The sequence below is a fragment of the Sus scrofa genome, chromosome 4, assembly GCF_054392235.1.
Source record: "Sus scrofa isolate SSC_HxYL_T2T_F1_AM1 chromosome 4, Sscrofa_HxYL_maternal_Yorkshire_Landrace_v2.0, whole genome shotgun sequence".
NCBI lineage: Eukaryota > Metazoa > Chordata > Mammalia > Artiodactyla > Suidae > Sus > Sus scrofa.
Genome location: NC_139386.1, coordinates 81,715,427 through 81,742,579, shown reverse-complemented (window position 1 = coordinate 81,742,579; position 27,153 = coordinate 81,715,427). Strand labels below are relative to the sequence as shown.

Here is a 27,153-nt window from a genome sequence, read left to right as displayed (position 1 = left end):
GAGAGCGGCCGCCCCGCCTCGCCCCGCCCACCCGTCCCCCGCGCCCCCGCCCGCGCCTGCTCGCCCTGCGCGTGAACCTGCCCCAGCCCGCGCGCCTGGGTCGTCTGGCCCCCCAGCCTCCCCCGCCGAGGACAGAGATCCGCTGTGCCGGTCAGGTCTCGGCGTCCTGAAGGAAGGGTGTGCCGTCCAGTGCGACAGGCATCTGTGTCCAGAGCTGCTATCGGCCTAGTTCCCAGGACACGTCTGCTTTAAGGTGAGGAGGAAAATCGTAGTTTTATTTCAATGACCCAGCCAAAGACATAATGCAATTAGAATAAGACCAAACCACAGCATTTTAATGATCGCATGTACATAAATAGAGCATTCTGTCCCTTTCAGCCTTCTTCGCCCGTCTGACAGAGACTGCTCACAGACCACCCCTTATTCTTTCCCGGTTTTTCCTGGTATTAACTGCAGAAGACACTCCCTGTCCCAGGCCTCAGTGTTGGTCCAGGTAGGTGACAGTGTCTCTTTCTCCCGTATTAATGTCTGCAGCTGTCACATTCGTTCTGTCACGACGGCACTTGTTCTCTGAAGCTTCCAATAACCTGAGCCCCAAGAGAAATTCAGTCACCATTCCTTCTCCTAGCTCTGCCAGTCGCAGGATCAGATTCTGCTGGTCAAAGAGGCCCTCTACGATGACCAAAAGGCAGGAAAGCAAAGGTCAGCTGGGGGAGGGAAGCCAGGACTCAGAGGCTGAGATGCACCCTGAAGGACGCCAGGGATGTTCCGCTTGGTGGGTGGGGTTGGAGGCAGGATGTTGGGAGACCGCAGACCTGAGTCTCCAGGGTGGACGCCTGTCTAGGAGTGGCTGACTTCTTGAGACAAACAGCCCTGTGCTGCTGCCCGCAGCTCACATCCTCTGCTGCAGCTGGGCACTGTAATGGCCCATAGAGCCATTGTATCCGTCACTGGCAGCAGACAAGAGCACCTGCCCCTTCCAAGATACCGTGATGCCCAAAGGGGACACCAGAGTCTCGACCCACCGGGAAATGGGCAGCACTGGGCACCTTAGGAGGTCTTTCTTTTTTTTTTTTTTTTTTTTTTTGATCACGCCCTTGCATGTGGAAGTTCCAGGGCAGGGATCAAACCTGCGCCACAACAGTGACAATGCCAGATCCTTAACCCACTGAATCACCAGGGAATTCCATCCTTAGGAGTTTTGAAAATAAATATTATCAAATCTTATGTGAAAGTCTGATGGCAGATTTTCATTAGAAGAATGCAAATGTGGGAGTCCGTCTCTGTCAGGAAGACGGCAGACAGATCTCCAGATGTCTGGAGGCTCACTTCCCGCCACTGTGATCCCAGGCTCTGCAGCACCAGCCCCGCAAGATGCTTTGTTTGAAGTTCACAAAAACTGAGCAGTATCCAAGTCAGCAAAAAAGTAGAAATAATACTTCTGTTCAAGGGAAGTAATTGAGAAGGGCATAATTATCCATCTATCAGCCTTTTTTACCTATCTGTCTGTCTCCAAATTCAGCACTGAGGCACAATCGCTGCTGTGCCACACACTTTTGAAGGGGTGTCAACAGTTTTGCACTTATTTGCCACATAGGGGTTTTTTTTGGTTTGGGGGCACATAGGTGGCTTGCACAGCTGGTAAGGAGCTGTGTTCAAATGGAGGTGTTTCTGCCTCTTACCATCTGCTGATTGAACAGAATGATTTCATGTAAGGGGACAAGAGTAGAGCCACTTTTCCCCAAAAGACAAAACAACACGCGAGGAGGTATTTCCCAGAAACAAAACAGAAGACAAGGAAAGGTATTATTTGAAAAGATAGGAGTTCCCAATGTGGCGCAGCAGAAGCGAATCCAACTAGGAACCATGCATGAGGTTGCAGGTTCAATCTCTGACCTTGCTCAGTGGGTTGAAGATCTGGTATTGCCGTGAGCTGTGGCGTAGGCCAGCAGCTGTAGCTCTGATTCAACCCCTAGCCTGGAAACTTCCATATGCCAAGAGTGTGGCCCTGAAAAGCAAAAAGAAAGGAAGGAAGAAGGAGAGAGAAAGAAAGAAGTTTTAAAAGACGTGAAAACTTTAAAGAAGTGTCCAAAAGTTGGTACAATTCCAATAATTCAAACTCTTGCTCGCTCTCTCTCTCTCACACATATACATGTAGTATGTGGAGGGATTTTGCTGGAAAAATACTTCTATATTGAAAGCAGAATGCAGAACTTAGCCTGGGGCGTTCAGACTATCAGATGATGTTCTAAGTCTGATCACGGGTAAGGAAATTCTCCTAGTTAAGACAGTCTTGGTGGTGCAGTGGGTTAAGGATCTCGTGTTGCTGCAGCTGTGGTGTAGTTCGAAGCTGCAGGCTCAGATTCGATCCCTGGCCCAGGAACTTCTATACGCCAAGGGTGTGGCAAAAAAGACACTTTTTAAGCTAAAAAAAAAAAATAGTAATTATGATTAAAGTAATTTTGTTTCATTTCAGGTTTTTTTTTTTTTCCAATTTAATGGCCAAAAATAAAGTGAAGCCAGAACATGCAGAGCATTAAGAAGCCTTCAGGTGGCTGTAGTTGCCAGGAGAACCTGGCTTGTGTCTCCAAACACAGTGAGGAGAGCTGCTTATGAGGTCAGGTTGTCATGAAATGTTATCATGATATTGGAGTAAAGCTTATAGAGAGGGAAAAAAGCTGCCAGGATGCTGTACCCTGTTCTACGCTGATATAAAACACATATTATTAAACTTCGTAGCATTTTCTCACCACCTGCCATTCTGCTTCATACAAACACTACGCTTGCCACTACAAGTCAAGCACTTGGAAAGCTGTGAAAATGTGTTTTCAGTCATTTTTTTAATGGTTAATGCTGCGAGCATCTTGGGTTGTGGATGCTTTGGCATTTCTGTCGTATAGAGTAGGAAGCCCATCAGCACGTGGTGATCGGTTTGCTTTCTTGAGTCTCCAGCACTAGACACAAACCTGCGATGCGGTAGAGCTGAAGGGAGCAGTTTCACTTGCGTAGGATCGTGGATGCAGCCATGGCAGCCCTGAGAAAGCCAGGATGCAGCCAGCTCCAGATGGCTTCACTCGTCGGACTTTGCTCCGTGTCTTCTCGTGGAAGATGAGGCAGGATTCTGAGGGTGCAAAAGTAAACAAGGCAGAGGCAATCCCTTCCCAAAGAGGAAGTGCAGTCTTGCGTGAGACAGAACTGAATTATTAAAATTTTATGAATAATTAATAATAGATACAGTTAACTCTGGTAAGTGCTCCATAGGAAAAGTGTTTAATAAAACGAGAGGCCGAGAGCCAAGGTAGCATGTTTGTATGAGATGAAAAATGGCTCCCCTTCCTCGAGACACTTAAGTAATGAGTATCTGTCAGCCAGTCACCACATTCAAGATTCAAGTCCCCTTCACGTCTTTGGCATGGAGGAACCCTGTGAGCTGTTGCAGGTGTACCAGTTGCTCATGTCCATAGGGGTCCTGGAGACAGATGTCAGGAGACCTGACTCGGTACCAAGTGGCACTGGAGCTAACATCTGAGGCTGCGTGGGAGTTCGCCAGGTGAAGGTGGAGAGACCCTGGGGAGGAGAGGACACACCTGTGGACCTGAGGAAGGGCAAGGAGCCTGGGTCTGGGGGTCCAGGGAGATGTGGCACCAGGTCAAAGGGCAGCCAAGGCTCAGAGCCCACTAGGCTCCAGCCAGTGGGGGTGGATGTCAGCCTCAGAGAAGCAGACGCTGAAGGATGGCAGGCAGGGAAGCGGCAATCTCAGACCTAGGCCTCTTGAAGTATCACTCTTCTTTCGTCAGTGCATTGCGTTGGAGAGGATGAGAGCAGATGTGGAGCACCGAGCTGAATCAGAATCACTCACTGTTATGATGAAAAGGCATCTTATTGTGCCCCATACACAAAGGGGGATGTCCCCGTGCCCCCGGGGTTGGGGTTTAAATCTGAAACTTCTTGCACGTAAACACTTTTTTTTTTTCTTTCTGTGGGCACACCTGCAGCATATGGAAGTTCTTGGGCTGAGGACTGAATTGGAGCTGCAGCTTCAATCTACACCCACAGCCAAGACAACACTGGATCTGAACCTCATCTGCACCCTACACAGCAGCTTGCGGCAATGCAGGGTCCTTCACCCACTGGGCAAGGCCAGGGATGGAACCTGCATCCTCACAGAGACAACGACAGGTCCTTAACCTGCTGAGCCACTATGGGAACTCTTGTACTGAAACTCTTGATTAGACCAAATCCATGGATTTCAAACTTCCATGCCAATTCTTTGTCTGGTGCCAGGTTATGGAGGAGAGAAAGTATGGGAACTCAAAGCAGTAAATTGCATAAAGACATGTGCGTCCAAAGGCGGCTGGATTATCTCTGATGGTAGAGGCAAGGTGGGTGTCCAGGTAGGGCTTGGAGTTTGAGTAAGATGTACCAGGAAAAAGGCACCGAAGCACCTGTGCAAAGGTGTGAACTCTGGACGGGAGATGTGTTTGCAGTGTTGTCAGCAGCCACGGTGCTAAGGTGAGAGCCGTGGAGTTAGGAGGGAAATAGAAGCAAAGAACCAGAAGGTCAGCCAGCGCGCAGAGGGAGGAGCTGCGCTGGGGCACCGCGCGAACTGCGTGGTGGGGGCGGAGGTGCGGGTCTGAGGAGGCCGGGTTGGGAGAGTAAGTGCTAAAGCCATCGTCACGGTCGAGGTGAGAGCTGATTCAACCTGAATGCCTGGCAGTTGCTGAGAAAACAGAGAGATGATCATTTTGAGAACCGTTTAGAAAATTAAATTGGCAATACTTGTGGTTTGAATGAACCTGGAAGTTAGGAAGGAGGACGAGCCTAGAATTACTTTAGGCTGATGCTTGAGTGACCAAGAGGATGACGGTGCCATTAACTGAAGCAGGAAAGAGAGGAGAATTCACAGCAAAGTCGGGGAGAACATGGTGAGCTTGGGTTCCGCGAGGCTGTTTGAGGCATCTGTGAGGCACTTGCGTGTGTGTGCCCATGCGCGAGCTCGCGTGCTGCGGGCGCATCCGCCAGGCGTTGGCGTTGCAGAGACCAAGAGCAGTGAGATCTCGGGAAGGGAATGAGGGCGCCCCGGTGGGAATGCAGGAACACCAGGCCAATGAGAAAATGTGCTGGAGCCCCGCCATCTCACAAGGAGCCGGCAAAGGGGACAGATGATGATGGGCATAAAGGGAGGAGAAAAAAAGAGGACCAGACTCTGCGGAAGCAAGAGCACAGAGACTTAAGGAAGCAGAGGTCACCCACTGGTGCCACAGGCAGGGAATGTAAAATACAACCTTGGACCAGGAGAACTGCCCTGGGGTCTGTATGGGCCTTATACATAGAATCAGACTTGTGATTCACATTTGAACAGGAGAACAGACATCCACACATGGAGGTCCATACTGAGTTCTCTGATGATGGAACCCTTACCTGGGAGGCAGGGTGACGTCAGGTGGCTGGTGTGGAAGACACCTGCCTCTTTCTGCCTGGATCCAGGCTGTTCCTCCCTGATATTGCACCTTGGGAAGGGAGACGCCCACCCATCTGGGTGGCTGCGGGGTGGGACACTCTGAAGGTGGGGCCCTGTCTGTATTAGACAAGGTCCCTGGCTTTCAGCTCCCATGATGTTTAGGGTCAAGGATGCAGCGGGGCCTGAGGATGCCAGCTTTCCCTTCTCCCCAGAGCCACATGGGTGTTCTCTGTGCCCGGGCACATCTCCAGCTGTGGAGTCTGGAGCGTTCTGTTGGGTGCAGTAAGGGAGGCGCCTGCAGAAATCAGAGGGCAGGGCGGCGGGGGGGAGTCCTGCTGTTGCCCAGCTCCCTCTTGCCAGGGCTGTGCTCAGCCTCTTTCCCTGGTCCCCTGTAACCCTGGCTGGAGGCTCAGCTCCACTGAGGACCTCCCTCAGAAGGCAGAAACCCCTCCTTCCTCTGCCCCTCCAGGCAGAGGGGTGGCTGGGCACCCTATCCCCTGAATTTTTGTTGGGGTGTCAAATCCATCCTTCGCTGGTCCCTCAGTTCATCCCACACCTTCTGCATAGGCTTTTATTAAAGCCTCTGTTGCAGAGTGTGAGGTACAGGTCCATTTCATCTCAGAACCATGTTTTCTGGTCCATGAGGGACCTCCTGGCCGGGAGAAGGGTGCCGGGCATGGCCTTCCCAACCATCCATTTAACTGATATCCACGGGCACAGAGTCACTTGTGGCTTTTCCTTAGGCTGTTTTGAAAGCTTATGTGCTTGTGTTTGTCTTCTGAATGGTCTTGCCTGGCCTTGGCCTTGGCGTGCTTGGGAAGAACTTGCTTGTGAGTTGTCTCTGAAAGATGAAACCATGCATCATGACAGCGGTGCCCCAGGCAGAGGCACCCACCCCCTCTAATCAGCACGGGTAGGTTTCCACTGAAGTCAGAACAGTCAGCTTCACATGCTATAGAGGCCCGGATGCAGCCAGATGTTGTCTCAGGGTGGCCTTGCTGGCTGTAGAGAGAGATGGCCGCTGACCCAGCCTTGCCAGGCCAGGAGGTCACATGCCACCCACGTGTGTCAGCTCCTTAGACTCTGTCCATGATCCCCACGAGGGTCCTGGCGGTACCACAACTCATGTAACTGCATCTGTCTCAGTCTTGCAGAAACATGAACATGTCAAGGGATTCTTGTATTTTTTCTTTCTTAGATTTTGTTGTTGTTGTTGTTTGTCTTTTTAGGGCCACACCCGAGGCACATGGAGGTTCCCAGGCTAGGGTCGAATTAGAGCTGCAGCTGCTGGTCTACACCACAGCCACAGTATCTTAGACCTACACCACCGCTCACAGCAATGCTGGATCCTTAACCCACTGAGCAAGGCCGTGGATGGAACCCGCATCCTCATGGATACTACGCAGATTCGTTAACTACTGAGCCACGATGGGACTCTTCTTTTTTCTGTCTGTCTGTCTGGCCTGTTTTCCCTTGAAGCAGCGGGCTCCCGTCCTAGCTCTGCCATTGCACATGCTCCCTTCACGCTAATCCCAAGGCGCCTTTCTAGAATTCCACCCCCCCCCTGCCCCGTGGCTCAGCGGAGGCTCAGCGAGAGGGGTTCCCCTGAGGAGCCTTCCCACAGACGTTTTCTGAAGCCACCCCTCCCTCCTGGATAGGGCACCCCCGTGGGTCTGGGGGAGAGGACCCCACCTTCAGTGCCCTGCCCTGCTTGAAAACACGGGCTGGCCTCTAGCTGAAGGCACTTGATCTTCGGCTTCTGAGAAAAGCCATTTGAAGAACATGAGTGCATTTGAAGTGTTGCTCATAGTTCATATGATTGTCTTAGGATTTCACTTTATCTGTAAAAACATGAGTTTCAGGGGAGAACAAAAGGTCAGGAGGCTTGAGTCTTCAGGTGTCGCCGTGAGTGCTGATGCCCAGCCTCGCAAGCAGGGATGTGACAGAGGCGCTGTCCACTGAGCAGGTGATAGGTCCTGATTTGGAGGATAACTGGTTTACCTGGGAACTGAGGGCTCCTGGTCCCTGAACAGCTTTCTTCTGCCTCGTTCTTGAGTGGCGGGGGGAGTAGGAGGGGCTGCAGAACCTCCAGGGTGAGACCAGGGCCTCTCACACAATTTGACTTAATAAATATTCATAATGATATGGTTACTGATCATCCCAATACAGTATCTGGAATCTATGAAACATATGTTTGACTTACTGAGCGAAGAATAATGGCAGATCATATGGTACATTTCACAGGAAAGAAGCAAATGCATTCTATCAGATGTGATAGAATGTTAGCGTGTGTTTGAAAGGCAGCATTAACTTGAGACAGGAGTTATGTTTAATTCACCAACTTTAATAGCATTTTCTTTCCCCTTTTCTTATATACATCTTAAAGCAACATTATGAGCAAAGTGGCAGGACTAAAGGGATAATAAATCTAGAGAAAATGAGCTGGTGCATTCCTTTGAATCCTGGTAGCACTGTGCACTTTTAAGATCAATAAACTCACGGAGCTTAACAAAACTTAGCAGTTCATGACTCCAAAAGTTCAGACCCAGAACAAGCTTTGTATCTGCAGGCACTGCTTTGCCAAAAATGTCTCTTGTTTTGCAATAAATCTCACAGTTATTCAGTTAGCACTCAGAGTCTAGAAACAAAAATCCCCTGAGTGGAGAAGCCACAATAGCTCCTGACATCTAATAATACCATCTCTGACTGACTCCTTTGTCTTATAAGACCTCCTCCAATTTCTGGCATTTTTAAAGCCTGTGCCATTAAGATTAAAAGCTTTTAGACTGTACCCAGAGAGTGATGTTTTAAAAGAAGATCAAAGCCTAGTCCTACAAACTACCCCCCAAAATACAGAATGTTTGAATAATCTACCTTTAGAAATAGATAATTACAAGAATATTTCCGGTGACACAGAGGTGACTTCTGTTTGATATTATTCCTGACCTCCAGCCCTTGCCTCCCAGTTTGACAGACTAGGAAAACAATGCCAGTCAAACAGCAGAGGGAGTAGGTGAAGAGATAAAAGTAAATAAAATTAGAACCGACATACAGATATTTTCAATAATACAGCAAAATTTGAACCCAGCTTTATTTCAAAGGTATAGGGTTTATTTTTTTTCTGATTTCAGAATCAATGTAGCATATCTTTGTACTGATGATAACAATAAAATTTGTGGGAGCCTTTGATTTTTGTCCAAGTGCTTTCTATGATAATATCTCATTCGATCATAGTAACCTCTTCATTTATACAGAGTAACTTTATTTCAAAAGTAAAAACAGTCTTTGAGGGGTTAAGTTGCATAATCACGATCATCTAACAACTGGAAGAACTGGGAATTGACTTCTTTCTTTGAATCCTATCGTGTGATCTTTTCACCTTCCCGGGTTGCACAGAAATTTTCATTTGAATGAAAGCAGAGATGAGTCATACAAGTAAAATTAAAGTGTGAGGAAAATGTCAAGTGTTCACTTTGACATTGAAGCCTGATATGTGCCTTCGTTGTCTACCGTGCAGGAGCTGGTTAATCTATTTTATGAAACAGAGGCAAATGGTCATAATGGAAATGATTTGGAAAATGACATCAGGGCTAGTATGCAAACTCCCCTGTAAATGGGGTATGTTCAGACAACTAAAGCAGGAAGAAAGAAAGACTGTAATTGCAATGTATACATCTAAGGATAACCTGACCCCCTTGCTGTACAGTGGGAAAATAAAATAAAAAAAAAAAGAAAGAAAGACTGATCAATGCCACAGTCAATTGAAAGAGATGGAATAAACAAATTCTGCAAATATGTTAATTCTGGGAAAAATAACTGATTGAGCAGGATTATATAACACATGTGAAGGTAATACAATTTTATAAATACAGTACAATTTATCAAGTTTAGTTGGTATATACAGGTCTTTTTGCACCCAGACCTCCTACTGGGAACCATGACTTTCTTCCTCAAGTTCCTTCAAAAAAGTTCTCTCACTGAGAGTCTGATGGTTACAAATGTCTTCAGTTAGGAATGTTCATTTGACAGGGTCTTCATTTTGTATTTATTTTGTAATGAAAGGCTGATTACATACTTTTAGAGTGATTGTTATTTTCCCTGAGTCTGAAGTGTAGATGCTATTACACTTCTTTTGGGGTTCCATTGTCTTTCTTTTTTCTTTCATTTTTTAAAGTTTTATTGATGTATGGTTGATTTACAATGTTGTGACCACTTCTGCTGTACAGCAAAGTGATTCAGCTACAGATGTAAGCATCCATTCTTTTTCAGGTTCTTTCCCCATTGTCCTTGAATCAAGTCAGCCGGTAGTCTAAGTACCACCTCTTTGTGACAACTTGTCTTTGCTCTTCCTCTGCTTTTAAGAGCTTTGTCTTTGCTCTTTCAGCTCAGCTCTTTAACTGCAATTATCTGAGAGCTTTTTTTTTTTTTTGAAAAAAAAGTATCCTGCTGAGAATACTGTGTCCCTCTTGACTATGAGTTTATATGCCTTTTGACAATTTTTTAACTTCTCAGCCCCCCTTTCCTTAAATATTCCATCTTCACTCTCTGCATTCTTTTCTTCTGGAATGTGGAGTACCCATTAGACCACAATTCTCTAGGTCTCTTTGCTTCTCCCACATATTTTATAGTCCCTCATCTCTTAGTGCTGTATTAGAAGTACTTTCAAGTCATCTTTCTGGTTTCTGAATTTCCTCTAAGCTGTGTCTACTCTGCTGTTTGCACTATCCACTAGGTATTTAATTTCAGTGATTTCAGGTTTTGTTTTTCAAGTTTCTATTCTTTTTCAAATCTGCCTTTTCTTATTTGATAGCATCTTGTTTCTTGCCAATGTTGTAACTTCCTCCTTCATTTCTTTGGAGATTTCAAATACTGCCTCATTTAAGTTCACTGACTGATCATTCCTGTGTTTGTGTCCATCGGAGCCCTTCTACCACTGTGGTCTCCACTGTGGATGTTTTGTGATTTTGACTGTGAGGCCATGCCCAGCAGAGCTTTACTGCAGGTAATTCTTGTTTTACTATTTTTTATATCTTTTTAAAGAGTTTTATTGAAGGATAGTTAATTTACAAGGTTCTGATCGTGTCTGCTGTACAAGAAAGTGATTCAGTTATCCGTGTACACACATCCTTTCTCTTTCAGATTCTTTTCCCACATAGATGATCACAGAATACTGGGTAGAGTTCTATGTGCCCTATAGCAGGTCCCTGTTGGCCAATCATTCCATAGACCTCAGTGTGCATAAGCCAATCCCAAACCCTCAGTCCCTCCCTCACCTCCACCTGGCCCCTTTGGTAACCATACGTTTGTTTTCAAAGTCTGTGAGTCTGTTTCTAGTCTATCGCAGGTAATTCTGAAGGAGGTTTGATTGAGAATATTTTCATCACGTGATTTTTTTCTACAAGAATCCAGGACATGGTTATTCAGAGGGCATTTTAATTTAATTCTGAGCTTGTGATTAACCAGACTACAAAAGTAACATAAATTAAATGCTAAAGGACTTCTTCAGAGTTACAAATTCTCTAGAGAAAAAGGTATCTTTCAGTCTAGAGCTATAGGCTAGATGGGCAGGTTATTCTGTTACTTCCTTTTGCCAGATAGCAGGTTTCCTCTGACCCAAAGCCTGGTTCTGTCCCTCTGCCCTGAGTCCACACGCGTCCTGGGGGCAGCAGTTCGGTTGCAGCCAGTTGGGCAGCTGGGCTGAGTGCGTAGGCAGGAGTCAAACAGTCCAGCTGCTCCAGCGTTAGTGCCCAAGCAATCACCCTATTAGGGTCTGTGGCCCTTCTCCTCGCTGTTCTGTGTCCTGGGCGCTGACTCTCTGAGCAGCACCCCCACACTGGTGGCCACACTCTCCTGTCTCACCCAATCCCACCATGTCACTATTTCCAAGGTGAAAGTCTCTTTCCATCTTTCACATGAAAATGTCTTTTTTTTTTTTTTTTTTTGTCTTTTGTCCTTTTAGGGCCACACCCGTGGTATATGGAGGTTCCCAGGCTAGGAGTCTAATCAGAGCTACAGCCACCGGCCTACGCCAGAGACACAGCAATATGGGATCTGAGCTGAGTCTGAGACCTACACCACAGCTCACAGCAATGCCGGATCCTCAACCCACTGAGCAAGGCCAGGGATCGAACCCACAACCTCATCGTTCCTAGTTGGATTTGTTAACCACTGAGCCACAAGGGGAACCCTTTTTTTTTTGAAAATGTCTGTTTTTGAGGAAAGCTTGTATCTGCCATCTGCAAAGCAAGCATTTATTGCTTTGTTTAGAGAGGGAAGACCAGCTCATGCTCAGCTAAGTAATATTCTTACATAACTGATAAATTATGTTCAGTGTACACCGCTGAAAAAGTCTAGGAACTAACATACACATTTGGTCACAATTAGGAGGAAAAAGATGGAGAAAAATGTTGTGTGGGAGGAAATAAAGTCTTGGGTGGAAAAAATACTGAACTGCAGTCAAGAAACCTGAGTTCTAGTCTTTGGTTCCTAATTGACAGTGTGCCACTGCCAAGGTGATTTATCCCACGCTGGCATCAGTTCATCCTGCCAGAAATAAGGTGAATTTTATTAGATGCTCTCAAATATGACACTACTTTCTAAGACTCTATAAATTTGAGTTACTTGGAAAATTTATATATGTACCATGCATCCTGAGGATGCTAAGTGAGGAAGCACGTGCTACCAGACTTTTCATGATAAAGACCAACATAAAAGCCTGAATACCTCTCCCTAAATCTCTTTTGCTCCAAAGGAGGTAAATATTCAAGTTCTTAGACTGTTTTCAACACTGTTCCAAAGATTTTCATCTTGCTTGCCTAAATGTGACAGATTATTTTTGGTGGTACTTCTTTAGTGGAAAGACGCAATAAATATTGAATAAAGCCAGTAAATATTGAACTCCCAGGTATGAGTTCGCCAGCTAAGCAAGAAAGAGTGACAATCTTATGTCAAGTAGTTATTAAGAACAGAAAAGGCCAAGCTCCGATGATGTACTGGCTCTCTGAGCCCCTCCCAGCCCCCTGTTTTGCTCTGGCCCTGCTCTAGCAGCGAGGTGTAGCACGTGGTGTGGCCTGAGAGCTCCTCATGCCAGGTGACTGGGTGGCCCTTGCTTTCTGCCACAGAGTCCTGGCCGCAGTAATGTGTGTGTCCTCTAGCAGTCCGCTCAGCTCTCTGGGCACAAGCATGACCTGAAAGTGTCAGGGAGTAACTGGCCTGGAGCAGCCCTTGTCCCCTGGGGAATGAAGCCAGTCCGTGAAAGCTCCAGTTTCCCAGGTCTCCAATGGGCGTTTCTGTGCATTCTGCGAAGTTCCTTGGGGGCTTCTCACCAAGAGCCCCAGCTGTGCACAGCAGGGACCAGCAACTTGTGAACTAATCCTCCTGAGTTGAGTCCTTCCTCCTCGCCTTTCACCGCTCCCCCCCCCACCCCGGTCCTCCCAAAGCTATCTTTTTCCTTGTGATCACTTCCCAAAACAGTCTACTTCATTGCAAGCCGTGGACGATGCTGGGGGGCCGGGTTGGAGTGCACTCGTGCCCCGGGTTTAGAAGCCTGTGTGCTGCCAGCTGTCCAAGAATTTCTTGTCACTAAAGGCGCTGCATTACCTAAGGCTATGCTACATTCCCAGCACCAGGTAACCCTCAATGATGGGTCAGTGTTGGAGTGCAGAGGTTTGACCCCCAATGTGAGACAGCTGTGCAGATTCAGAGCTCACAGAGGGACTGGCTGGGCCTCTGTTGCAAGCGCATCACTGTCCAGCTTCTCTGTTAGGCCAGAGCCCTGTCTCTACTCCCTTACATGTTGACACAGAGAGCAATTTACTGATAAACCTACTCAGCTCAAATCACCATCACAGGCTCTGCTTCGAAGTTTCCGAAGACGTAGCTCTTGTCCCAGCCTTGGTTTGGGGCGGTGACTCAAGGTAAGACCATTGCGTGACCTCTCCTTCTCTCTCTCCCTCTCTTGCTGCCTCTTTCCCCATCCTGAGTGTGTGTGTGTGTGTGTGTGTGTGTGTGTGTGTGTGTGTGTGTGTTGATGGGGGGGTTGGTAATCACTTACTTTCAACAATATTTTTTTAAGTTTCAAATTACAGTATCTTTGGTATAGGAATCAGTCATAAGAAAAAAGAGAATAATTCCTTTTTTAAGACAAAAATCAGGACTAGTAACTAAAGCATCCCAGTTAGTTACTGGATAGATGAGTGACTGTGGAAAGAACACGATTCTCAGTACATGGGTTTTTCTATCTTATTGGAAAATTATATTTATTTATCATTATTTTGGAACATTACAATGAGTAAAATCATAAATTTATGTTTTTTTCAATTTTTTTCTAAGCAGTGGAGATCAGTAATTAACTTGCTTCTTTTTATGCTGTGTAAACATTTCTCCCTCTAGATATGCCTAGAAATTCTTGGCACTTTTGCAATTTAGCTGCTCTCAACTCTTGTTTTATTGCCACCTGACTACTGTTTTTTTGTTTGTTTGTTTTTGTTTTTGTTTTACGCTTTTTAGGAACACATCCGCGGCACATGGAGGTTCCCAGGCTAGGGGTCGAATTGGAGCTACAGCTGCAGGCCTAAACCACAGCCACAGCAATGCAGGATCTAAGCCACGCCTGGGACCTACACCACAGCTCATGGCAACACCGGATCTCTGACCCACTGAGCAAGGCCAGGGATTGAACCTGCCTCCTCATGGATCTTAGGTTCATTACCGCTGAGCCACGACAGGAACTCCCTTGACTACTGTTTTTAATTGAAATTTCAACATTAGCAGGTAATCCACACTTATCCAAGATAACCAATTAATTGATAGGGTTGTTAACTTCAAGGCCACAGCCGCTTCCTGCAGGGCCGTTCATCTTCAGCATTTAACACCACCTGCCTGGGCAGGAAATTAAGTGCTATCCTTCCCTTGACTGTGAATGTTGTCTTTTAATAGTGATATAAATCAAGTAATTGCAGAGAAACAATAAATTACAAAGAAAAGGGAAATGGGACTAAATACATAGCTGTTTGTGACTAAATGGCTTTTTTCAACCAGGCCTGATGAAATGAAGGATTAATCAATGATGTAATTTCTTTTATGAATATGGGCAATGGTCTAGTGTGCTCAGGTTTCTGAGACAATACTTTTCTCTTTACTGGTAATAAATGTACACTGTATAACTGAATACTTCCAAGAGTCATTTTATTTTGCTTTTTCACTAATCTGGGTGATGTCAAAGAAAAATAAGAAGGTTTTTTGGGTTTTATTTTCCTTAAGCCTTTACATTTCCAGTGAGGTACCAGCGTCACATTTCACTGTGATGAATTTTGTGCTCTTTGAGTGATGCTCCTGGAGTGAAGCTCAGGGTTCACTCCCCGGGTCCTGGAGGATGCAAACACGCATGGAGCTTGTCAACAAGCAGACATGCCATTTGCCCCTGTCCTGCTCGCCTGTGCAGAGATGATGCTTCTGTGAAGTGAGAGGACAGCGGAACAAGTCTGACCGAGGCCAAGTTCCAACACAAAGCATGAATTTCTTTTCCTGCATGTTCTCTGCTGGGGCTCGTGGCTGCACGCACCTGCCTCTTTCTAAGTCCCTGGCCCAGGTGGCCCAGGGCTCTTCGTAGTCTAATTATTCACTCCGTTTCCTCTGTCTCTTCGTTAATTCACAGATCTTGCTTTCCCAGCACTCAGCTGAGACATCTCTCAAAGGTAAGATGGATCCGAGTCTCTAGGACGTAATCTGATGGACACCTGCTTTCGAGTCCTGACTTGTCATAAGAAAGAGCATCTTGGAGTTCCTGTCGTGGCTCAGTGGTTAACGGGTCCAACTAGGAACCATGAGGTTGAGGGTTCAATCCCTGGCCTTGCTCAGTGGGTTAAGGCTCTGGCATTGCCATGAGCTGTGGTGTAAGTCACAGACGTGGCTCGGATCCCGCATGGCTGTGGCTCTGGCATAGGCTGGTGGCTACAGCTCTGATTAGACCCCTAGCCTGGGAACTGCCATATGCCATGGGAGTGGCCCTAGAAAAGACAAAAATAAAATAAAATAAAATAAAGTAAAAAAAATAAAATAAACTCCAACAGACTTGGAGTTCCCTGGTGGCTTTGTGGTTAAGGACCAAGTATTGTCACTGCTGTGGCTTGGGTTCCATCCCCATGCCTCAGAACTCCGTGTGCCGTGGGCACAGCCAAAAATAGTTATAAATACCAGAACTGTGGTACTTTATTATGTCAGGTCGGACTGTGAAAACAAAGTCTGATGAAATCTGCTTGATGGCACCAGTCTGCTGGCACTTGTTCCTCTGCCACAACTGGGTGATTTCCATGCACTCCTGTCGGTAGTACCCTATGTGCTCATAAAGTGGCTGCCCAGGAAACTGTCAGAAAGAAAAATTGCGGCCAGAGAAGTGGCTCTGAAGAGAGTGAAGAATCACTCAATTTTAGGAGCTGGTCCTTTGCCAAGAAAATTAAAATCCACCTTAAAGGAGAATTCTAACTCTATTTACACCACTAACTTGCAGTTAGGAGTCAAAGAAATTACTCAGTTTAGATGAAGACTTTAGCCCAAGTGACCAAAAACCAATAATCTATTTGGTTCAAATTCAACACCTGCTACAGATGTTTTGCTTGTTCAGACACCCCGAGTTTAACCTTACTGTGGGCTAATGTTGGTTCTATCTGTAATAACAAGCTCTGTGTTGCTAGTCATGTGTTAAAGTGTTTGAATCCAGGGTGCTCCTGAAGCTCAGGAGCTCTGCAAAATCCCCCCCTTAAATTGTGTGCAGAGTATTTTCTAAATGTGTTTTCTTTCTGAGAATAGAGTGCAGAGCTTTAATTAAATTGTGGAAGGAATTAAGAAAATATCAGTCATCACTAACCTCCAGTTTCCTTCTAATCCTGAAATTTCTGTGATTATTTCAGGAAGTCACGCAAATGAATGAATATGACTGTGGGAATAACTAAAATTTGTATAAATATCTTATTAGAATAATAAATTATTCAACTTATAAATGGAAAATGGCTGGGGTTTTTAGTGTGTCTTTTGAGATTGTTTTCTATCATTGTAAAATGCAAAACCGATCCTCAGTATACAAAGAGCTTTAACAAGTTAATAAGAAATGAATGAACTCCTCAATGGAAAAAAGAATGTTATATGTAAATATACTCTGGATATATTTATTCTAATGAACTATATCTAGTTATATATTAAAATATAACAAACCACCTCAAACTAAGTGACTTAATACAATGATTGTCATTTTTGCATCATGCCTCTATGGGTTGGCTACAGGTTGGTAGAAATCACCTGTAGTTATGTATCTGCGGGTCAGCTAAGGATTCTTCTCTCTATTGGGATTGGCAAAGCAGCTTGGCCTCTGCGGCTCTGCTCCCTCTTCCTCCTGGGACCAGTGTCCTGCCAGTGGTGATGGCAGATGAGCAAAAGAAAGCAGAAATTTTGAAGACTCTTAAGGTCTAGGTTGGAAAAACCACATCATCATCTCTGCCTCATTCTGTTGCCCAAAGCAAGTCCAAATCCATATGGGAAGATCTGAAAATCACATGGAAGAGGATGTGGAGAGAGAGAGAGGGAGAGACAGAGACTGAGGCAGGTCAGAGAGAGAGAATTGAGGCCATTTGTTCCATCTATCACGTGGGCCAAACTTTGCAAGAATCCAGCAGGAAGCAGTGTTATTTTTCTCCAATTGCCTTAAAATACATCCTGCTGAATCTGCGTCCTCCTATCCCTTCACCGGGGCTCTAATTCAGCTCTAACTGCAATCTCATTTGGGCAACGAAGTGTCACTTTCAGGCAAGTCTGCGTTCAGCACACCCATACCCAAATTTCAGTTTCACACCCAACACAGAACCTCTCCATGGTCAGGGTTCAGGAACGATAGAGACCTGTGGTGAAGATGAGTGTGACAGAGGTGGACACACACTGCCCAGACTCCACCCAAGCTGCAGGGTGTGGACAGCAGAGTGGCCGCCAGGAGCCTCCGCATGGCCCGAGGCCGCCACATCCGGGGATGGAGAGGAGGAGGAGAGAGGCCTGGCCAGCTGGCCCAGACCTGGACACACCACCAGGCAGCTCTTGCTTCCAAAGCTCCTACAAGGTTGGTTGAGATCCTTTGACCTGCCTAAGACCACCTCCTCCCCCTTCAGAGGGGTTGGTCACCCCCAAAAGCTTGCACCCCAAACTCCACCTCTGTGCCTGCCTTCTGAAAACCCTGCCTGTGACAGGTTTGTTCTTTCCTCTCCTTCTGCCTCCTCCAGGGGCTACTTTGGGGATAAGCCGCAGCAACACTAGATCCTTAACCCACTGTGAGGGGCCGGGGATCGAACCCATGTCTCCACAGCAACCCGAACTGCTGCAGTTGGGTTCTGAACCCACTGCACCACAGTGGAAACTCCCTCAAAAACTGCTTTGAAATCCATGTTCCCTTCCTGGCGTATATCCAGAAGTTGACTTGAGTTCATAAAGCAAAAGATGTGGAGAAAAGACCAATTATCTCCATCACTCAAGTAAAACTATCTTAATGCCATTTTCCAGAAAGTGTAGGCAAAGGATTATTTGTTGGTTTAAATTACCCTATTCCTTGGAGTTCCCGTCGTGGCTCAGTGGTTAACGAATCCGACTAGGAACCTTGAGGTTTCAGGTTCGATTCCTGGCCTTGCTCAGTGGGTTAAGGATCCGGCATTGCGGTGCGCTGTGGTGTAGGCTGGTGACTACAGCTCCAATTAGACCCCTAGCCTGGGAACCTCCATGTGCCAGGAAGACAAAAAACACACAAACAAACAAAAATAAATAAAAAATAAAAAAATAAATTACCCTATTCCTACCTCCAAAAAAATCATCTCAGTTCCATGTTCCTCTGCTCAGTTCTGTCCTGTCTCTGACCTTCCCCCAACTAAGACCCCTGCCTCCTGCCTACACACAGGTTCTCATTGACAAGCTCCCTACTGAAGGAACATAACTTGTAAATAAACCCTTGCCCATGTTAGCACGTATGAGAAATATGTATTTCGGAGTTCCCGTCATGGCACAGTGGTTAACGAATCCGACTAGGAACCATGAGGTTGCGGGTTCAGTCCCTGTCCTTGCTCAGTGGGTTGACGATCCGGCGTTGCCGTGAGCTGTGGTGTAGGTTGCAGACGCGGCTCAGACCCTGCGTTGCTGTGGCTCTGGCGTAGGCCGGTGGCTACAGCTCCGATTCGACCCCTAGCCTGGGAACCCCCATATGCCATGGGAGTGGCCCAAAGAAATAGCAAAAAGACAAAAAAGAAAAAGAAAAAGAAATACGTATTTTATCCAAGTTTCTATGCACTATGCATTTTAAATGCCTTAAGAACTGCTAGAATACAACCAATGCAAAGCTTTGACACTTGAAAGCAACCAGACCTCGGCCAGTTGAATGAGTGACAGCTGACTTTAGTTTCCATTGAGACAGTGAGGTCAGATTATTTAGGACACCTTAAAACAGTTCTTCAGCGTTCTCTTGTGGCTCCTTGGGTTAAGGATTCGGTGTTGTCACTGCAGTGGCTTGGGTCAGATCCCTGGCCTAGGAACTTCCACACACCATGGGTATGGCCAAAAACAAAACAATAACAGCAAAACAGTTTTTCCCCATGACTGTAGCACGGTTCCCACGAAGAAGATAGTGTCTTCCTCCGTCTTATGCACCTGCTCGTGATGACAATGAAGCTCCCAGTTCAATAAAGCAGATACAGTGAAGAGCATCCCTGCTGCTAAGATGAGGGAGCGTCTTTCCAACAGTAGTGCCATTTCTTACTGGACACGCACAGATGTCTGTCCCTAGAACATTCACATGCCAGCTAATTCCAACAGGTGACACATATGCATCCACAGTTCATATTGTAATACAAAGTGTTTTTAAGGCACAGGGTATTTTGTACGTGTTTCCTTGCACATATAAGACTTCCAGCATAGTTTAATGTGCAAAGCTCACACAGGACCCGGAGTCTGTCTCCATCTCTCCTCCCCCAACCCCGTTTTCCCCTCCACTCCCCCTCACACGCTGCCCACCCAGTGTTCTGCCAGCTAATGGTCCCAGGCACCAAGCTGAACCCCGCTCAGTCCTTGGGGGAATGTGGGTGAGGAATGCGAACCTGGGATTTTACCAGGAAGTGACTGTCGCCTCTCGTAGTTCATCACAGAGAAATCCTGGCTCTGAATTCTGATGCCTCTGAATTCCCTCTCCTGTGCTCTTTGGTTTTTTAAGCTTGTTCGTTTCTAATGCATTTATTATCCCCACTGTGTACAAGCACTGCAAACTCCCCAAATCCCTCTTAATCCTCTTGTGGTTCTGGCCCCATCTTACCTCGCTGGCACATTTTCTCTGGTGAGTAGATCTCAATTTTTTATCATAATGCAAGAGAGTAAACAAGGATTGGATCCTGACAGGACTTTGGCAAGAATGATGGCAGGATGCTAAAATGATAACTGAAAATGGAGATCAAATTTGCTTTGTTCTAATGACCCTCCTTATTTCGTAAAGCCAACACACAGAAGGTACCTCCATGGCTCTCCTGGTAACCAGGTTGGAGATACTCATTACTCATTAGCAGCAGAGAAGAAAAGCAATTTGAGTATATGAAAGAGGCGTATTCCCAACTCTACTCCATGTGCACACACAGATATTCAAGACTGCTGGTTGATGAGCAGCATTTTATTTTTTATTTTTATTTTTTGTCTTATTAGGCCCACACCTGGGGCACATGGAGTTTCCCCGGCGAGGGGTTGAATCAGAGCTACAGCTGCTGGCCTCCACCACAGCCACAGCCACACAGGATCTGAGCCGCATCTGTGACCTACACCACAGCTCATGGCAACGCTGGATCCTTAACCCACTGCGCAAGGCCAGGGATAGGATTGAACTTCATCCTCATGGATACTAGTCAGATTTGATTCCACTGAGCCACGATGGGAACTCCAGATGAGCCGCATTTTAGTTAGAAACAGTCGGTATGTGCCTCTGTGCCTCATATTGAAGAACCCAGGTTTCGGATGAGGACACAGGCTGAGGAAAGACCAGGGCCCCACACTGGCCCCTCTAACAAGAGCGTATCAGGCAGTTCACACATCCGGGGCTGGGCGCAGATGTCACAAGGCATCTCGATGCAGGAGGCGCTGGGCACGACTGCCCCTACACACCCAGGAGAGGAGCGGGGACTCAGGATGCAAGCAGTCTGCCAGGCAACTAGCGGGAGTGGCAGGAAAATCCTGTCTCCTGTGTGTCTTTTACAGCAAATTGGAGGAGCAGAGTGGCATTTCTGATTTGTGGAAAATCACAAATAGATCGCAGAAGTCCCTCCACTGCCATAGAATAAATACATCTTGGAAAACAGGGAACATGGAGTCAAAGAAATGCCTTCCAGTCATCACTGCTGGGATCCTGAAGTTCCTTCCTGCTGAGATTTGAGGGTCTGCTGAGTATCTAAAACATGCTCCCATCCTGCTCCTGAAAATTGAGGCTTAAGGAAGGCAGATATTTCCACCCCCACCAGCCTTGATTCATGCTGTTCATTTACCCGCAAGGTTGCTCATCCCAGCTTTCACCCTTTACGTGCCAGAAGCCGTGGCGCCTCCTGGGCAAAGATCAGCAGGTGGCAGGAAATAAGCGTATAGGTTGCAGGTCAAGGAGACAGGGCATCAAAACACTGCCCAGGCCCTGGCGGGGTGTTCACCTGCTGCAGGGAGGGGTGAGGAGGGGAGGGCAGAGGCCCTGAGAGGTGCTGCCGGTATAGCTGCTTCTGGAAGGAAGAGGAGGAGAGCTTTGTTCAGGGAGAACTCAGGAGGAAAGCTTGCGGGGAGCAAAGCCCCAGGAAGGGTTCTGGGGGTGAGTGGAGCCAGGCCAGGGTAGGGTCGGGGGGTGGCTGGTGAGAGGTGCGGGGAGGATGGCTGAGGCCCCAGCCGAGTGGGGTCCAGGCCCCAGCACCACCGCTGACTGCCAGCAGACCACTACCCGCAGCTTGCTGGTCTCAAACCGGGGTCAGAAGCCTCTCTGAGCAGCAGGCTGTGCGGTCTGAGCTCAGCAAATGTCAGCTCTGCCTGAATGTCCAGTGCTCCCGATCTTCCTCCACAGCTGTTTGTTTGGTGTGGCTTTGCTTTGGGGGGTTGGAGCCCATTCAAACAGCAAGGGGTTATTAGGGCAAAGGTCAGAAGGCAAACCCAAGCCGGACAAGTGCTGGGCCAGGCCTGTGCAGACAGTTGGTCAGAAGGCAAGGCCACCCTGCCTGCTCCCTTTGGAGCCAGAGGACCAAGCTCCTGTTCTCGTCCCTGGGTTTCCGCCTGCATATCCTCCCTGTGAACTTAACTTCCAGACCCATCCTCCAAAAAGCCGAAGAGGAGTCTCCACAACAGAAACCTGAACACAACAAGCCTTCGTTGGCTTCACATCCTGGCGTGGCGCTGCCCTGCCCACAAGACTGAGAGTCCCAACTCTGGTTTTCCATGAAATGCCATCCACGGGATTCTGATCAGTCCGTCCACCCTTCCCATTGGATGTGGAGGAGTTTGTCATGGATCCGTCTCCCCCACTATTCCAAAGGCGTTCTCAGGCCAGAACTGGACACAGTCACCACTGTGTTATTAGTGACTGGCTCGGGGAAGGGCACAGTCAGCTTATTGGAGCATCCCAGTGGTTTGGGGCTGTTGTAAGTGAGAGGGAGAAGCCTGGTCATGGCTATGTTTGGGGGATGATAATTTTGGCCACAAAGAAAGGAAGGATTGAAACAAGAACGTAGTTACAGAAAGGTCACCTAGACGACTTTCAGCCTAATCCCCATTGTGACAGGTGAGGATGAACCCCAGGTGATAAACATACTGCTCTGTGCCCCTCTCATCTCCATCCAGCTTCACAATAATGTTATGCGGGGTGCTCTTCTTAGGGGACCAGAGTCCAGAGTTTTGAGCAGTAAGACAACTCGTCCAAAGTCCCACAGCTGATATGGAAAGAGCAGCTCATTGGAGAGGATGGAAGGAATTTAGAAGATGTTCATAGGTTTAAAAACTCAATGAATAAATCCTGGTGTTCAGAGAAAAAAAAAAATCAAGGGATCTAATTTGTATAGTTGAATGACAAGGTTTTTTTCCATGCTAGGTATAGAGGAAAAGGAGCCGAGTCTGAGGAGTAAGGTAACATCCATGCATCGTCACTGCTATGAAATTATGGTTTCTTATTAAATCATTCAGATACAAATCCTTTTTGAAACGCACAAGTGATAGTTGCAGAGGTGGCTTATGATAATGAAACATTCATGAACTATTTGGAGTTCTTTGCTTCGTCCTCTGTCTAAAGTATAGAAGGTCTGACAGTTTCTTTGCTGTAATACATGCGCCGCCTTTTCTGTGACAACAGACACAGTTCCACCCAGCAAAAGGGCCACGTGACCACGTCACAACCAGTTGGCAGAGTCCTGCCTGGAATTTCATGAAGGCAGACAGCTTAGCTACTTTAGTCGTCTCTGTTTTCTAAATGCCACCAGCAATACCTAGGACACTGTGGGTCTGCAATCACCTTTTGGTGATTTGAATCCTTACGCTCCCTGCTTTTTCGAAAAGCATTGTTCCTATGTGTGCAGATGGATAGATAGATGATAGACAGACAGGCAGACAGACAGAAGGATAGTCTCTATCTGTATATAGGGCGAAATGGATGTTATAGGAAGGTAGTGAGGATAGAGTTTCTTCTGGAGAAATATTTCATTTAGGGCGCCTTTATCAGCGAGGGGCCAGCTACCTAATTCAGGCGGAAATGCTTATATGATAAGGTTATTCGCTGGCTCACAAGGAATCAGAAGTTCGAAGATTGGAGTCTCTCCGCCTCTTTGCTCTGCCATCCAGGGCATCCGTTTCTGCTCAGGCAGCCTCCCGAGTGATCTCAGGATGCTGCCCTTGGCAACAGCGGTGGTTATGTGCTTTCTTCTCCACCATCCCCCCACCCCCGCCCCCAGCAGCCGACAGAGAGCACAGGAAGGCCTCTCCCAGGAGCTTCAGCCAAGCCCGCCACACTCCCCCTTCGCCAGGATTGGGCTGCCTCCCATTCTGGAGTCAGCCCTGCTGCAGAGATGGGATTCCCCTGGGGTGTGGGGGGCCCTAGAGGATCACAAAAAATAACGACCCCTTCTTGGGAAGGAGAAAATAGGAAAATATGAGAGAGAGCTGCAGGCTACAGGGGAACCCACCCAGAGAAACAGGAAGTCACTTCCAGCGAGGATCCCGTTCCACTTGCACGGTTAAAGATAATTAAAGGTACAGGCTGGGAGTTCCCCTTGTGGCTCAGAGAGTTAAGAACAAGGCATAGTGTCTATGAGGCTGCAGGTTTCATCCCTGGCCTTGCTCAGTGGGTTAAGGATCTGGCATTGCCATGAGCGGTGGTGTAGATCGCAGATATGGCTCGGATCCCGTGTTGCTCTGTCTGTGGTGTAGGCCGGCAGCTGCAGCTCCCATTCAATCCCTAGCCTGAGAACTTCCATATGCTGCACGTGCAGTCCTGAAAAGAAAAAAAGAAAGATGCAATCTGAATTTGATCCAAGGACTGGAAGCAGCTTTCTCTTCATAGCTTTGTATGAAAAGTAAATGCAGAGAGTAAAGGCATCATTTATCATCTGAACCAGAACATTTTGAGCACAGAAGCAGGTACAAAAATCATTAAAATCATGACAATATGTACATGTAGATATTTGTATATGTAGATACAGCTTAACAAGTAGGTTTAGTTTACTAGCAGAACTGTGATTCTCTTCAAAACCTATTCTCAAGAATAAAATTAAGATGGGAAAGATGATCTCTACATGCAATAAAGGAAATTTTCAAATGCTTTATATTTATTACCTAATATCCAAAAGTAATATAAGCATAATAGCTCTTCCTGTGTTAGGTTCAGGGGTGTCCATCAATTTCTTGGTATCATCTGCCTCAACACTGTGTGTCTGGTATTTTTCTCAGGATGCTTTGGATATTTTTTAGCTTTTTCAGAAAATTGCAATTTCTCAAGGTTATGTTTCATGGTTAATGAGTTCTGCGTCACTGATACTGTCTCTCTTCTCTATGCAGACTAGAATTTTTTTTTCCTTTTTTCCTTTTTTTTTTCTTTTTTAGCCATGCCCACACCATGCAGAAGTTCCCAGGCAAGGGACTGAACCCGAGCCACAGCTGTAACCAGAGCCACAGCAGTGACAATGCTAAATCCTTAACCCACTAGGCCACAAGGGAATTCCCAGAATATTTTTAAATGACAAAATACTCTTTACCGAGGACTAGAGGTACATGCTAGGCTCAGAGCAAAGTCTGCTTTAAAGAGTTTCTAATTTAATTTCTTTCTGGTTGAAATGTAAAAATATTTCAGCACAGTTATTTTCAATAGATACTGCCTTTTTAACCTTCATTCAATCAAAAATTGTTTTCTTGCCAGAAGTTAAGCTATTCAGCACAAATTATATGACTTCAAATTAATTTTGTATACATTTAAGGTGTTACTGTTCAATTTTTAAAATTCTTCCCTTGCTTTTGTGCAGAAAATTTTCACTCTCTTCCTCTCTGCAAGTTTTGTTTTCAATAATTACAAATTGCTAAAAGCCTCCAAGGCTAAGTTTTTGGTGCTCTGCAAGTTGAACATGTTGATTAAAAATTTCCAAACATTTTGAAAAATACCATAACCGTAATTTAGAGGACTCAGTCACAATAAATTCACTTTCATTGTAAGACCTATTGCAAGACATCATTGTAAATTTACAAAGTAGTTTTCCAGTGACTCAAACTTTTCTAAACTAAGGGCGGCAAAAAGGAAAAGCCCAGATAGCACTGGCCTGAATTGTTATTTGTGTTCTAACATTAGTTATGTCATCACGATTTTGTAGCTGGACTACTTGCTATGTATACACAATATTTATAAACTTAGACAATTATGATACCTTTTGTAATAGGTAGAATACCTCGTATTTTATGAGTGCAATTATATATTATGTGCTTAACACTATCAATTCTAAATATAATTTCTTTCCCACAGGTCTTAATCCACTAAGGGTATTGTTTTACCATGAAGCTGTGTGTCACCAAAATTTGTTTATATTATCACAGCAAAAATTAGTTCAGTGTTGAATTTCTAAACTGAACTTTTGACAGTTCTCACAAAAAAAAAATCACAATTTTAAACCAACAGAATAAATTTCCAAATGCTCTACTTCGGGGAGTTCCCACAGTGGCTCAGTGGAAATGAGTCTGACTAGTATGCATGAGGATGTGGGTTCCATTCCTGGCCTTACTCAGCAGGTTAAGGATCCAGCATTGCCATGAGCTGTGGTACAGGTTGCAGACAAGGCTCAGATCATGCGTTGCTGTGGCTGTGGTGTAGGCCGGCAGCTGCAGCTCTGAGTTGACTCCTGGCCTGGAAAACTTCCATACGCTGCAAGCGCAACTCTAAAAAGCAAAAAAAAAAAATGCTCTACTTCAATTTCAGGAACTGGATGAAACAAATCACAATTTAGAATTTAGTAGAATTAACTGATTTTCTTTGCAGAGCTTCTTATAACACTAACAGAAACCTAGCTTCATTTGACTCTTGCAAAATTCTCCTCCTGCAATTGGAGCCAACACATTAGCAGTCTTTGTTGCACATTTGTATATTCATTTAAAATGCTTGAAGGGCAGTAATGAAGTTTCCTGAGAACACACTGATCTAAGTGATGAGTCCTGCTTCCCAGTGTGCTGTGGCAGCAGGCTGACTGCAGCTGCACGCCACGTCCTTGTGCGGCGGCCTGAGAGCTTTGGGACAGGAGCCTCTCTGTACCCGCTACACAGCTCCTCTCAAACGCTGGCCTTTATGAAGCCCCTATGCAAATTGTTTTCCCAGCTACTCTTTCAAAGACAAAAGTTGGAAAACATTTTGTCTTTTCATTTAGAAATGTATTCATCCTTTTCTTTTAGCTGGTTTTCTTATTTAGTGGAGATCAACTAAGTTCAACCCTCCTTCCAGCTGAGTATGTATATGTGTGTCTGTGTGTGTCTCTGTGTATGTGTGTCTGTGTGTCTCTGTCTGTACACATGTGTCTCTGTGTGTGGGTCTGTGTGTGTCTCTGTATACGTCTGTGTCTCTGTGTGTATGTACATGTGTGTCTCTGTGGTATGCGTCTCTGTATGTACATGTGTGTGTCTGTGTGTAAATGTGTGTCTCTGTGGTGTGTGTCTCTGTGTGTATATGTGTGTCTGTATGTGTCCATGGAACATTCCACCTTGGAACAAGTCGAATTCATGACGCAAAGGGCCCTGGAAATGGAAGGGGAGCTGATTTGGGGAAAACACAGGCTGAAATATTCAAGCAGCGACATCATTAAGAGGAAATGACTAAGCCTGCTTATTGGCTTGAAACACAGAGCAGCTCTTGAATGAATACATCAAGATCTTAAACAATCTTCCCTAATGAACATGGGCTATTAACAGAAATTGCAAAGTTCCATTCACATTCCACACAAATAGATTTTTTTTTTTTTTTTTGTCTTTTTACCTTTTCTAGGGCCTCTCCCCGAGGCATATGGAGGTTCCCAGGCTAGGGGTCGAATGGAGCCTCAGCCACTGGCCTATGCCACAGCCACAGCAAGGCAGGATCCGAGCTGTGTCTGCGACCTACACCACAGCCCACAGCAATGCCGGATCCTTAACCCACTGAGCAAGGCCAGGGATTGAACCTG

The 27,153-nt window shown here is 46.1% G+C and overlaps 1 long non-coding RNA gene across 1 annotated transcript; it reads left to right on the top strand.

The window, feature by feature from the left end:
- Positions 1 to 8,677: 8,677 nt before the first annotated feature.
- Positions 8,678 to 16,678, top strand: LOC146403890 (uncharacterized). Its single transcript, XR_014843826.1, has 2 exons — positions 8,678 to 10,661; positions 15,419 to 16,678. It is a non-coding gene; the product is annotated as an uncharacterized LOC146403890 (long non-coding RNA).
- The last annotated feature ends 10,475 nt before the right edge of the window (positions 16,679 to 27,153 follow it).